This window comes from Lepisma saccharinum, chromosome 11, assembly GCF_977018435.1.
Source record: "Lepisma saccharinum chromosome 11, izLepSacc3.1, whole genome shotgun sequence".
Classification (NCBI taxonomy): domain Eukaryota; kingdom Metazoa; phylum Arthropoda; class Insecta; order Zygentoma; family Lepismatidae; genus Lepisma; species Lepisma saccharinum.
In genome coordinates this window covers 76,762,618-76,775,241 of record NC_139239.1, presented here as the reverse complement: position 1 = coordinate 76,775,241, position 12,624 = coordinate 76,762,618, and the positions used below count along the sequence as shown (strand labels likewise).

General features: G+C 39.6%; 1 protein-coding gene across 1 annotated transcript in view; it reads right to left on the bottom strand.

The window, feature by feature from the left end:
* Positions 1 to 12,346, bottom strand: part of LOC145994935 (uncharacterized) — a 32,066-nt gene extending 19,720 nt beyond the window's left edge. The window contains exon 1 of the mRNA XM_083131445.1: positions 12,180 to 12,346. The gene's annotated coding sequence lies outside the window, so the exon portion shown is untranslated. The remainder of the gene's footprint in view (positions 1 to 12,179) is intronic.
* Between the last annotated feature and the right edge of the window lie 278 nt (positions 12,347 to 12,624).

The following is a 12,624-nucleotide window of genomic DNA, read 5'->3' as shown; positions in this document are numbered from 1 at the left end:
TCAAAGCAATCTGCTTTCAACGTGACTAAGAAAGTAAGAGAAATTCTTCGACGAGTTTTTTTAAAACCAAATCGAATGTCTTCTTAGTCACAAAAGCAGACCGAAACTGTTGTCGAGAAGTGATATTGTAAGTGCATTAGCACAAGAAAAGCTTACACCTACATGTATAAACCTATTGAAGATTTTTCAAATCGTTGAGCAAATGCAAAATGCATTTTGTTTATACAATCCTCCTGACGATTTAAGCAGAAAATGTTGAGTAATGGAAACAATGAGATCAATATTACTTTCCAGGTTTCCTATGATAAAGAAGGAAATTATACGTAGATCTCTTTGTCAAAACTCGGACATACATTCGTATCAGGCATTTAAATTCGAATATTAAACAAAATCGAAGTCAGGTCAAGAAAGGTACAAAAGGGTTGTTGTCTAATTAATGCCAACCTGTAGTCAGGCAGGACTGTCTTTGGAGGGGAAAGCTTGTGATCTAGTTTACATTTACATTAATGTATATTTGACTTTGAGAACACAAATGAGAAACATGTACTCAATATTTTACGTGTGTTGACGCTTCACGGGATATAAAAAATCATCTATCCAGGCTCTCAAATGAAGCGTGTACAGAGTGTGAAGTGAAATAACAATAATGTTTGGATTATTTATGTCTGCTACATGTGCGCAGTGTGTGTCCTTTTTGTCTATTTCCTGGCGTCTTGTTAATGCTTCTTTCATGGGGTAAGTATTTTAACTTTCCCGCTTTTCATTACATGTTAATTCTGTTAATTCTATTGATAGTTAACCTTCAGCGATACAGTTTACTAGATATAGTCTGCTCTATACATTTACACACCAGAACATTCATTCGATTTTTAAAACAAATTTCTTTTCAAAAACACGGAAGAAGTGTGAATTCCTATACTGGTGCTAGTCTGAGAGATGTCCAGTGGCTTACGTCATCCGTGGAGGTTCACGAATGGTTCCGAACTTTTCCGAACGCCAGACCACCTCCCTGCTTCTGCTCGTCCCGTAAACTAAAAAAAAAAAACAAGGAAAAAACCTTAGGACGAGAAGTCCCCGCGCAGCTTTCCCTTCTTCCCTCCACCTCGAGCCATAAGGAAGCATTGTTCACTCTCCCCCTCCCCTACCCGCGGGGGTACGGTGCACAGGAGCCGCGGGTCTGCGCAAGTTGTTTGCTCGTGGTTCCACCATAGGCCGTGCAAGCGACAGTCATTTCTTACTGTGTAAAACAAGTATCTTGTTATAACTTCCAGTGCAAAAATAATGTGTGCTCCATTTCTTGGGATCTGAATTATACCCTAACAGTATATAGCTCGACCACAAGGAAAAAAACATTCCGTCCAAAGCGCAACTTCCCTGCCGTTATCGGTGTTCGGGGCAGTGTTGCCAGGTCAGATTTGAAAAATTCGGGAGATTGTTCCTTGGGAAACCAGAAGGTCTGCTAGAAAATCCGATGATCTAATAGTAGCGGATGAACGACGTTCTTGGGGGCGGAGGGGTGGCATAGTCGTGCGCACTGGGGGGGGCAAGGGGAGTGGCGCGCATTGTTTACGGTGTAAACGTCACAGATACTTTTGTAACAATGGTGCTGAACCCAGCACCCTGTGTTTGGCGAAAATATACCTAAGATCTCCATTTCGGGAGTGAACATGTTTCAAACAAAAGAAAGTAAACCGCCCGAGGGAACCGACCAACATCTTTCATCTCTTCCGCATTTTCCGGTTAGAGGGTGCGTGGAAAACACCCTCAAATTTGCCCTTTCTCAGCACCGACACAAGGGGTTTGCGATGCCTCTATTATCGCGAGGAATTTTTATGACAGGAAATGGTAGAAAGTTGTGTTCACAGATGAAGCTAACGTGCCGCCTTTCGTTGTCGGCGATTTTCCACAATCTTTCAAGTCGAATGCTAACAATAACAAATCAATTTGCCTTCTGCTGGTGTTTGGTGTACAGCTATCGATAGGGGTGGGCACGCGTCCTGCACCATGAGAAAATGCATTACGTATGTGAAATATATTTGGTGAATTAGACAGCATGTCTTCCTCAATAATTCAAGATAGCAACGCTTATGCTAGGGTGCCACCCATCCTCCCCATCTGCTAGAAATACACTCACACACCCACAAACACATACATGTATAACATAATTTGCCCACGCTACGAAGTCAGTGTTTCTACCTCGTAAGGCAAGGACGTTTCACTGTGTTTGTGTCACATCATCCATTTCATCAATTTTTCATTCATCCATATTGTCGTACTTACGCGTAGAGACACAAAAGCGACGTAAAATAACTAAAATAGAAATAGAGTTTAGGGTGGGATAAAATTCAGCCATCTAAAAATAGTAATGTAGTAAAAGTAATAAAATAATGTCCTAGCACAATTCAGTAGCGTTTGACATAATTTCACAGTTCAAACAGCACTTTTCACGGCTGAGTGGAGTTCCACTCCACATCTCCCCTCCATGTTCAAGTAAGATGAGCAGGAAACGTGTTTTTAAGCTGGCCGTTGGAGGTTCCATAGCAATAGTTTATTAAGGAATTCTCCCGAGAAATCAATAGGCCAGGCAACGCTGACGTGAGCCAGCGCGAATGTTGCTTCCCCCTGCCCTTTCCCGCACCCACCGGCGAGATGTGCTTCTGCGCAGGTTTTTTTGCTTGTGGTTCCACTATAGCAGTATTTACCATAATTCAGCCACTCGGTAGAGCAGGGACGTTGTTAGGGAGGGGCACTGGCCCCCCGCAACGTTCACGTGGCCCCGGCAAACTGTTCTACATTTGCTGAAAATTTTACATTCATGACAAATATTGCGACTTTTTGTGATTTTTCTTCATTTAGCCTCCACCAGGGGTGTCAAAGGTTCAGGAACCAATAAATTCTAATGGGTTTTATTGGGTTCCGTTGGAGGACCGGAACCATTTTTCTCGCACAATTTACATTCAGTCCAAGGAGTGCATTGTTCCATTAAAAAAGGTTCCTGGACCGTATTAAATTCAGCCGCAATCAATCTTCCTGCACAGTATTTAAAATCAACCGGAAAAAGAATTCCTTCACAGGATTTAAATTCAGGAGGAAAAAAAAAGTTCCTGGACCGAATTGAGGCCTAGAACCCATTTACACCTATTTACACTGATCCGGAAAAAAATGTTCCTTGACCGTATTTAAATTCATCAGGAACTAAGGGTCCTGGACCGAATTTAAATTCATCTGGAAAAAATATTCCTGGACCGAATTGAAAACTTTACAGATGAAAAGGTTCTTTACGGTCCAGAACCCATTTACGCTTGCTGATTTTCTCTCCTGAACGGGAATTGAATTTATTTAAAATTCCTTGATCTTTAACAACCCTGGCCCAACAAATGCAGACGCTGTGGCTGCTGCTTAGGCGGGAAAGTTGACTACACATACAAATAGAATTAATCCGAAGTTACAAGGGTCATTCAAGGTTGACCAAGACTTTTATTTATAGACAGGAAATATACATACAAATGCATAGAAGCACCAAACTATGTCAGTTTTTCAAAAGTATTCCCCCTGAACATCCAGACACCGTTGCCGTCGTTATGGAAGTTCCTTGATGCCTTTGGCGTAGAAAGAAGTAGGTTGGTGTCGTAACCACTGCAGGACAGCGTTCTTGAGTTCCTCATCTGTCTGGAAGCGCGTCTCGCCCAAATGCTCTTTAACAGCACCAAACAAGTGGAAATCACTGGGGGCTACATCTGGGCTGTAAGGACTGCGGGGTAAAACCTCCCAGTGCAACTTGGCCAGTGTTGTTTGAGTCAAATGGGCCGTGTGTGCCCTGGCATTGTCATGGAGAAGAATGACATGTTTCGACAACATTCCAGGTCTTTTCTTCCGAACGGCCCCATGTACAGCACCGTGAAGCAGTGTTGAGTAATACTGGGCATTAATTGTGGCACCCTTCTCCAAAAAATCCACATGGATAACTTGCTCAACACCGATATTCACCGGAGTGACTGCAGTTAAGCGAACGTGTCCGTGCGGTTCATTTGCTACCAACTCCCGCCCTTCACTGAACTATTGACACCATTCGTAAACTCTTTCCCGTGACAGTGTTTGTTCACCATACTGTGCTTGCAGTCTACGTCAAATTTCAGCAGATTTCACCTTGTACTTCACGAGAAATTTCATTATACACCGCCGTTCCACAGCAACAGATACACTACATGCCGCCATCTTTGTTTACACTACTGCGCATGCGCCAAATGCATCACAAGGGATCATGGTTACTCGTAAGGAATCATGGTCTGTCCTGCTGAAGTAATGCAGCGCTACATTGATTAATTAATATTTTATGCACGAAAATCTTGGCCAACCTTGAACGACCTTTGTAGTATATAACGAATAATAGTTACTTACATAATAATATCATGAAATATGGAGAGCCAAATTACTTATCAAGCATTTTCTGTTATTTGCCTATCCTAGTGGGAGCGAAAATCTTTTGCCATTGGAGGTGAACTCTGTACCTGCAAATTCAATACGGCATTTTCTAATTTTCATTTCAATTTGGGCTGACAACTCGGTGATGGAGTGGTTAGCAGATTACGCTACGAAGCAGAGTGTCCGGGGTTCGAATTCCGGCCTGGGCTTGTGTCTTCTTTGTAATGGTCCTTTCATCAATTTAATCTTAACTGATTCTAATCTTCATGATTAGCCAAACAGTTTCAGAAAAGTGATGTAAAATGAACCAAGTCAATCAATCATTTCTATTTCGTTATTTTACGCCGTTTTTCTATCTCTTGGGTTAAATGCGACGATGAGATTGAATGATGAACCGAAGGAATAGCGATGCGAGAGACATGATGCAACCACACCTGTGAGAGGTCCGAACCTGGGACCTCTGGTTTCGTAGCGCGTTATGTTCATGCTTCGGGAGTGGAATCCTTTGAATGTATAACTATAAAAGTAGGGTGAAAGAAAGCAACATTGTACTATGCAAAAAAGCAATGTTTAGTTCCTCTAAAGAAAACTACAATTATTCAGTAACATTAATTTTGAATGACAAAGCCTGCGAAGCGTTTTTCCATTCGGTGACGCGAGGTCATCACATCGAGTCCCATCTGGTTTTGAGAGAGGCATTCGCTTACATATTGATTTCAAGTAGCTTCCCAATTGTCCTCACCATGTTGGGCCATCACAGAAATTTTGGAGTTCCTTCCAGGGATCAAACCTTGAACCTGTCTTACCAAAGACGAGACCGCAATAGTTTTAGCGCGCGGGATTTTTGTTATTTCTATTGCCATCATATAATCTGTTTCGCACGCACAAAGAAGATTACTTTTAAGAAATTAGATGTGTGCATAAAATTTCATATATATCGTCATCATTCTCCAATGTGTACAGTACGACGCCACAAAAGACTCGGGTATGTCCCATGGGATAGTGATTAACGGTGTCGCCTTGCACTAAAGGGAGCCGGATTCGATTCTGGTATAAACAATATACATGGGATGCCTATCTTGAACTCATTACACAAACATTTCATTTTCGCACCGTTGTCATACTTGTACACCTCATTTCAACACCCTTTTATATCTAAACCCACGGAAGAGGGTTTTCTCTACTTCTCAATTTTCTTCGAGCAAATTTACAAATCTAAGGAGTAACGACTAATGACATTGTTCTTGGTATCTCAAATCTGACATAAGATAAAATACATGGATTTTTAAAGACTGTCTAGATGCCATTAAGTTAATGTGTTCATTGTGCATTTAGATTCCCGAATAATGGCCGTGGATTTTGCGAGTCTATATTCGTAAATTTTAGGGAGCTACAGGAGAATATAATGCTCTCTTCCAACAAGATATATATATAAATCGCACAATTTTAAGTTTCCCCCCCCCTCCCGCCCAAACTGATCAACTTAGCTACGTCCCTGCGGTAGAGGGTTTTCATTAGGCTGACAAAGCAATACTGGTAACGTAACAGTCAATGGCTGAACACGTGAACAGCCTTGTTCATTGCCAATACATAGGTTCTGACTGGCAAACAATTATTGTTAGAAAAATGTCTGTTCTGGAATTACAATTATTTTTGTCATATTCTCTTCGCAATTTTTAAAATAACAATACATTTAGACAGGGCGAAATCACTGCAGATTGATGGGGGGAAGCAGCAGACAGTCACATACACTATATACCTAGGTATATATATATATATATATACACGCACACTCCCCCCACATACACATGTATATATAATGTCATTAAATATGTGTCAATTATTTAATAATGAAATTAAATTATAAAATATACAATATATTATATCGACAGTCCTTCATTCAAAATGTAATTGCAAATTGAAGATTTTAATGTAGTTACTACTGATGCTATGAACAATGATTTGCCTAAGGAGGGAGGGACAAAAATTAAGAGACATTAAGAGAAGATAATAGTTTCTTGTATAAAATCCACATATAAATGCTAATACGTGTTTTATTAATATATTTATATACTTCGCGGTTGCTAACGAAAGCCGATGAGAAATGGAGAAGAAATAGGGAACATGTCGGTCTTATTTCTGTGTTCTGGGGATAGCGGTGTTCAGTGTCCTTAGAGATGAGGCTCTTTGTTGTCAGTTCTTTTTGTACGTTTTCGATATTATTTCAGTCAAATATATTCGAATCCCAAATTAATTGTTTGTTTCTTGTTAAAACAAAAACTCTCCTCCCCGGAAGAAATTGGTGTGGGGAAATTTCAGGACAAAATCATTGGTGGGGGGAAATTCCCCGCCTCCCCTGGATTTCGCACCCTGCGTTTAGAACACTCGAGTTTACACTCCAATTTCTTAAATATAAGAGACGATAGGGTAATAAAAAATTTTTTTAAAAAAAAAGTACGCGGAGTTTTTAAATTTCCTGCAGTAAACTACAGTTTTCTTCAGTTCTCGTATATATATGACAAATTTATGTATTCATCCTACTTTTACGTCGCATTTGCGTCATATTGTTTAATGATTAGTATGTATCTTCTCTAATGTCACATTTCTTCCCACTTTTGGGTAATCGCGGCAATGACTACGAGCAGTATTCGAAGTCGGGGTGCAGGAGAAACTCCCCCCCCTACCACCAACACCAACCAGCACAATCTAAGTATCACCCAACCTGCCCACAAGATGAGACGAAACTTTGGTCTGTCCCGTCTCATTTCGAAACATTCGCTTTTCCCGTCTCCTTTTATGAGATGAGACGGGAAATGTCTCGTCTCGTGAGCAGCACTAACGTTAACAATAAAAGTATCCCCTAAGTCCTACTGTCCCCAAAAGCTCGAGCAACCCCCCCCCCTCCTCCACCAAACAACTTCCACTTCAATGAAAGGACATTCACGAAGGAACAGTCATGCCCAGCTCGAGAGTCAAACCTGGAACATGTGAGTTCCTCAGTTAAATCATGAATTTTGTGTATAATAATTACAACGCCAGTTCATTCCTGATAATTCTGAATCTGCAGTTTGGTTTGCATATACACGTATAAGCAAGATAATATCATGTTTTAGAAGGCTCGTAGCGTTGAAACGAGGAGTCAAACAAACAAACAAAAAAAATAATTAAGAAAAGTTGTTTCGTCTTTATAATCTCTATGCACTGTGAAAGTTTGTACGATAAGCCTTTGCATAAGTTGTCAATTCTATATTTTTCGAGACTTGAGACAATAACGAGAATTACCCTCCGAAACCGAGACGAGACTGTCAACGAGGCATTTACAAATAAACACGAGACAGATATTTACAACTCTCAACGAGAACAAAACCAAGACTGCCATGTCTCGTCTCGACAGAATCCCTAGTGATGAGGTTGTGAACCAATTAATTAATGCGTTCGGGGAGAGTTATGAGGCAGCTTTTTTTCGCAGTACAAAATATATATCAGTATATACATTATTTCCTTGTAATATTTACACATAAACTTAGCTTTGAAATGTACTGTGCAACTGATGTAATCTTCTCAGTGTATTTTCTCTTATCTGCACAAAAATATTTTATCATAATTTGCGTAACAGAATGAAACACAGACTGAAATTGCTTTATGGAAAATAAAGTAAAAATAGGCGTTAAAAGTAAAGTGAAGAATGTGAAAATTTTTATTTTGCACTACATGGTGTATGATAAATTTCGATAAATATAAGTTTAAAATATATTTTTGAAAATTTGGTCACTAACCAATTTTACAAGCAATAGTTTTCTCGTGACTTGATGAAAACACGCACGCAACAGAACTCTTTCGTTTATCTTTCACGTGAGCAGCAGGGATATTTAATAGAAGAATGACCATTATAAAGCATAGCTTTCCCTTTCATTATTTATCTCTACACAGATTTGCAAAACTGCTGTACACGTTGGCTCTCCGTGGACTACCTCCAGTAAACTGGTGGACGCTCGAAGCAGATGACAAACGAGCTCTCTCTGAATAGTGACGTATTAACATGGCAGGGCGTGTTTTTCAGCGCAACGTTAGGCTCGCAACTTTGGAAGTCTGGTTTTTACCTTAAACTGAATGCAGAGAAAAATTGCAGGGGTTATTTTCTTCAAGTGTAGTTTTTAAAATTGCTTTTAAAAAAATTGAGTGGAAATGTCCATTGCCCAAACCGGAAGTTCTTTCCCCGCCATCTATAATCGAATTTTCTGAGAGAGACCTTGGAGAGACCTTAGTTGTAATGTATAGTTGCGTATTTAGCTTCTTTCGTTTTTGGAATAAAAATTTCGATGCTTGTGAAATAGTATGAATTTCTACCACTTTTTAATTGTCAACTATCTGTGAAACTACGCGATGAATGAAAAAATGGTTTCTACAAAAGTTTCTTTTTAATATTTTTGTAAGAGGGATAATATATTAAACACAAAAAATACGTTTCTATTTAAAAAAAAATTGAGTGACCTTTAAAATATTCGCCTACTAAAATATACATAATTACATTCTCTTTCCCCCACAAAGTTTTTTATTTGAAACATTTCTTTCGACCCTGTATATAAATGTGTAAACTAAATACAGGATTTCTCAGTGAACGACTGAGAAAATTTGATACTACGTAGAGAACATCGTCCAGGTGATCAACTTTTCTTTTCAACTTTTTTGTTAGATGAGGCGTTGTTTTGGCGCTACAGGACCCGAACAGACATAGCCGTGAGCATGGGGGAAGGGGGGCGGGGGCAAGGAATGGCAATGGGGCTGTTCATTGGCAAACTTTCCGGTGGCGGCGCCACCCCTGTTGTGTCCCTAAATAATTTCGTTCGTCATTTGGTTGCCCTAAGCTTTACATTGGAGCACGATGGGATGGCTATTCAAACATTATTTTCAATGAAGGTAAGAATTTCTCGTGTAAATCGATAATAAAAATGGGTTTAGCAAAGCTTAAAGATTATGTAGCCAGTCGTAAGTTTCCGAAAATTACATTCCCCTGAACCTAAGAATTAATATATTAAAGCGCAACGGAATGGTTGCGAAAATGAGCTAAATATAGTACGTTTATGCACAAAGAACACTAAACTTGACGTCATTTGGGTCGTCTCTAGCTGCCATGAGTCGAAAATACAAAAATTTAATTTTTTACACTATGCTTTGCTTTTTTCTGGTTGCGAGCATGTGTATAATTCAACGGCGGGTAGGAATCGAAGAAACTCCCAAAATTATAAAGAAAAGATATATTAAGTGCGTAAACGCATGATATATATTATTATACACTATGACTGACGTTATGCCCTATCCGATAATTTAATATTAACGTATGTTTTCATTGTATTAAGCAGATCTTCTCCCCTTGTATTTTCGTCCATCTTTTTCTTGGTAACAACAATTTTAAAATTATAGTTCCTGTAAATTAATAAGATAGCCCTAGAGGTTGCGAGACATGAAACAGAAGAAAAAATATTTTTTTGTAATAAATATTCTTGACGATATATGTGTGCAAAATAGTCTTAGTGCTGACGCACCCACAATTTTAAATTCAAATTCAAAAATTCAAAAAAATTATATGTGTGAAATATATACTCTAAGGTTGACATTCATTTTCCAGGGGAGAGGTGGGGCCATTCTTGCCCCCCTTCCTCACGTCCATGCCCTTATAATTTCACATGGAAATTTAGTGTAGAGGAATCTTATAGCCGCTAATAAACGATATTATACTCTTAAAGTAAATTAAGTATTTTCAAGCCTACGAAAGTTCCAAGCAACTACGGGGGAGAAATGTGTAATATTTTCTACGTAATTGAACTAATACATCTAAAATTACCATTAGGGGATTTTCGGTGGGTCCGGGCACATGCTACAAACGCCCAAGTTTGTACCCACCAATACTGTAAAACAAACAGTGCGATGGAATGAGACTTTTATTTTTTCGACAGAAGTTTCATCAAGTTTCTTGCCAAGAACCGGCAACTTCATATAAATATCGGGGGTGGCAAGATTGCCAACAATTTTTACGTAATGTATGTACTTCTTGAGGAATTTGGGGAGGGGCAGAAAGTGCCTTGCCCCCCAAGTCGCCGCATATGTTTTACTCCCCGCTAACCAGAGGGTCTGTGCACACATGCGAACAGATATCATGTTTATATGCAGGCATGCACTACAGATTCATTGTTGACTGTGACATTACTTTTTTCTGCTACATAACATAACTTCAGCAGTCACTCTACTGAAACGGGATTATGCTAGCAGAGTAGCAGAAATTATTGTTTTGAACCCTTTCGAACAATTCATGCATTGTTGGACGGTATTTAAATGTATACCCTGTCCCACATATCTCTGGAGCAGGCGAACGGAAACAAGTCTCTGCGCAAGTAGTGACGCGAGACGGCTCCACCAACAGGTCCGTAGCCAGGATTTTTTTCGGAGGGTGCTCATCCTTTATCAGCACATGCGTCGCCAGAAATATTTGTAGAGGAGGCCGGCCACTGATAAAACTAGATTAGTATAATTATTAGCACGATTATAATTGTCATTTTACAATAATAACTATTATAGTTATTAAAAATATACCAATTTCAATCCCAATTTATTGAAGATATTATTTTTATTATAGTATAAATGGAGAGACATTGCTACTCGATCCACTGTATACTTTTACACATTCCGTTAAAAGAAGGATAAAAAAGTTAGGGCCAAATTTTACTCATGAAGTTTATATTCTGTGACCTCTCACAAAGAAAACTATACATTTTGAGAGCTGTGGATCCATTTATTCTTTGGGTTAAATGGTAGAATATAAAACTATAACCTGGTTCCTCTATTATACAATAAACTTTACTCGATTTAATGTTCAATCCTGCTAATTACCACTACACACTATTTAAATGAGATATTTGTAGAATTTCGAGAAGGCTTCATAGCTCTTCCCCTGGCTACGTGCCTGTCCACCAATGAACACGTGAGAGGGAATAGGATTGTGTGGAGGGGGGGGGGGGGCGACTGCTGTTACTGCCCTTCACAGCAGCGTGTAAAGCTAGAACTTCTCTTGTCTGCTGCCATTGAAATCAAATGGTGTACGGTCACTACAGGGAAACGTGCGGAACCGAAGCGCGGAATTTCCGTGCCAGAAGTCTGCAGGTTATCTTAAAAGTTATCGCCCACTGAGACGCCGGAAACGCCTTGCTCCAGATATATCTGAGACAGGGTATAATAAAAAACAAAATTATGAAAACTTTGTAAAAAAGAAACAAATTTTGTCCTGTTTCTTTAGCCTTTTAGAATCTTATTCAATATTTATGTTCCATATCGGAAGAGCAAGGTCTCGTGCGATGACACGTCGCACGCCCATACACTCAAATCATACCCCCCCCCCCCGCCCTTCCTTATGAAAAGCATGAGCATGCTACTGGTTTTAAGCTGGACCACAGCACGGTTCAAATGTTGTAATCAGTGGCGTGCCCAAGAGGGTTGGTGGAGGCCATAGCCCGCCTGGGTCATAACCCCGCCTTTGACTCAGTATTCTTAGAAAGAAAAGAACATCAAATGCAGAAAAGGATGGCAAAATAAGGGTCGATTACTATAAAGAAGTGCGTACCCCCTCCCCTCCCCGATTTTCGAAAATCCTGGGCACATCACAGACAAGCAACATTACAACTCATACAGGGAAATGCAGCAAAGGAACACCAATACAACTCTTACGTAACAACAAAAAGGTAAACATTGCAATGTAGCTACGTTACCTGCTTTGCATAATCCTGGTCAACGATGCAACGAAGCGTCCATTTACATCTACGTTACTGTAACTCTTCTAGTAAAAGGTTATTCACACAAGCCTTCTGCAGTAAACGACGCCTGGAACTATTATCAAAACAAGAAGACTAAAGGAAGTCGTGCTCGTTGCGGAAACTCGATCTTTTCAATAGGTCACGTGGTTGGAAAAGCCCGCAGGTGCCTCTGAACTGGACGATAACTTTCCAATGACCTTGACAACACTGTTGCTAACTTAGATATTTTGGAACCAGATATGGTCATTTTGAAATTTGCTTCTATAACGGTATGGCCCAAGGAGCTTTTAAGGAGCTCCATAAAAGAAGAGCTATCGCCTTTTCATTAGTCTCATCATATTTTCTATAGCTTTACTTTAGATAGTTTATGTTGTTGTTGTTTTTTGGTTATTTTTTGTTA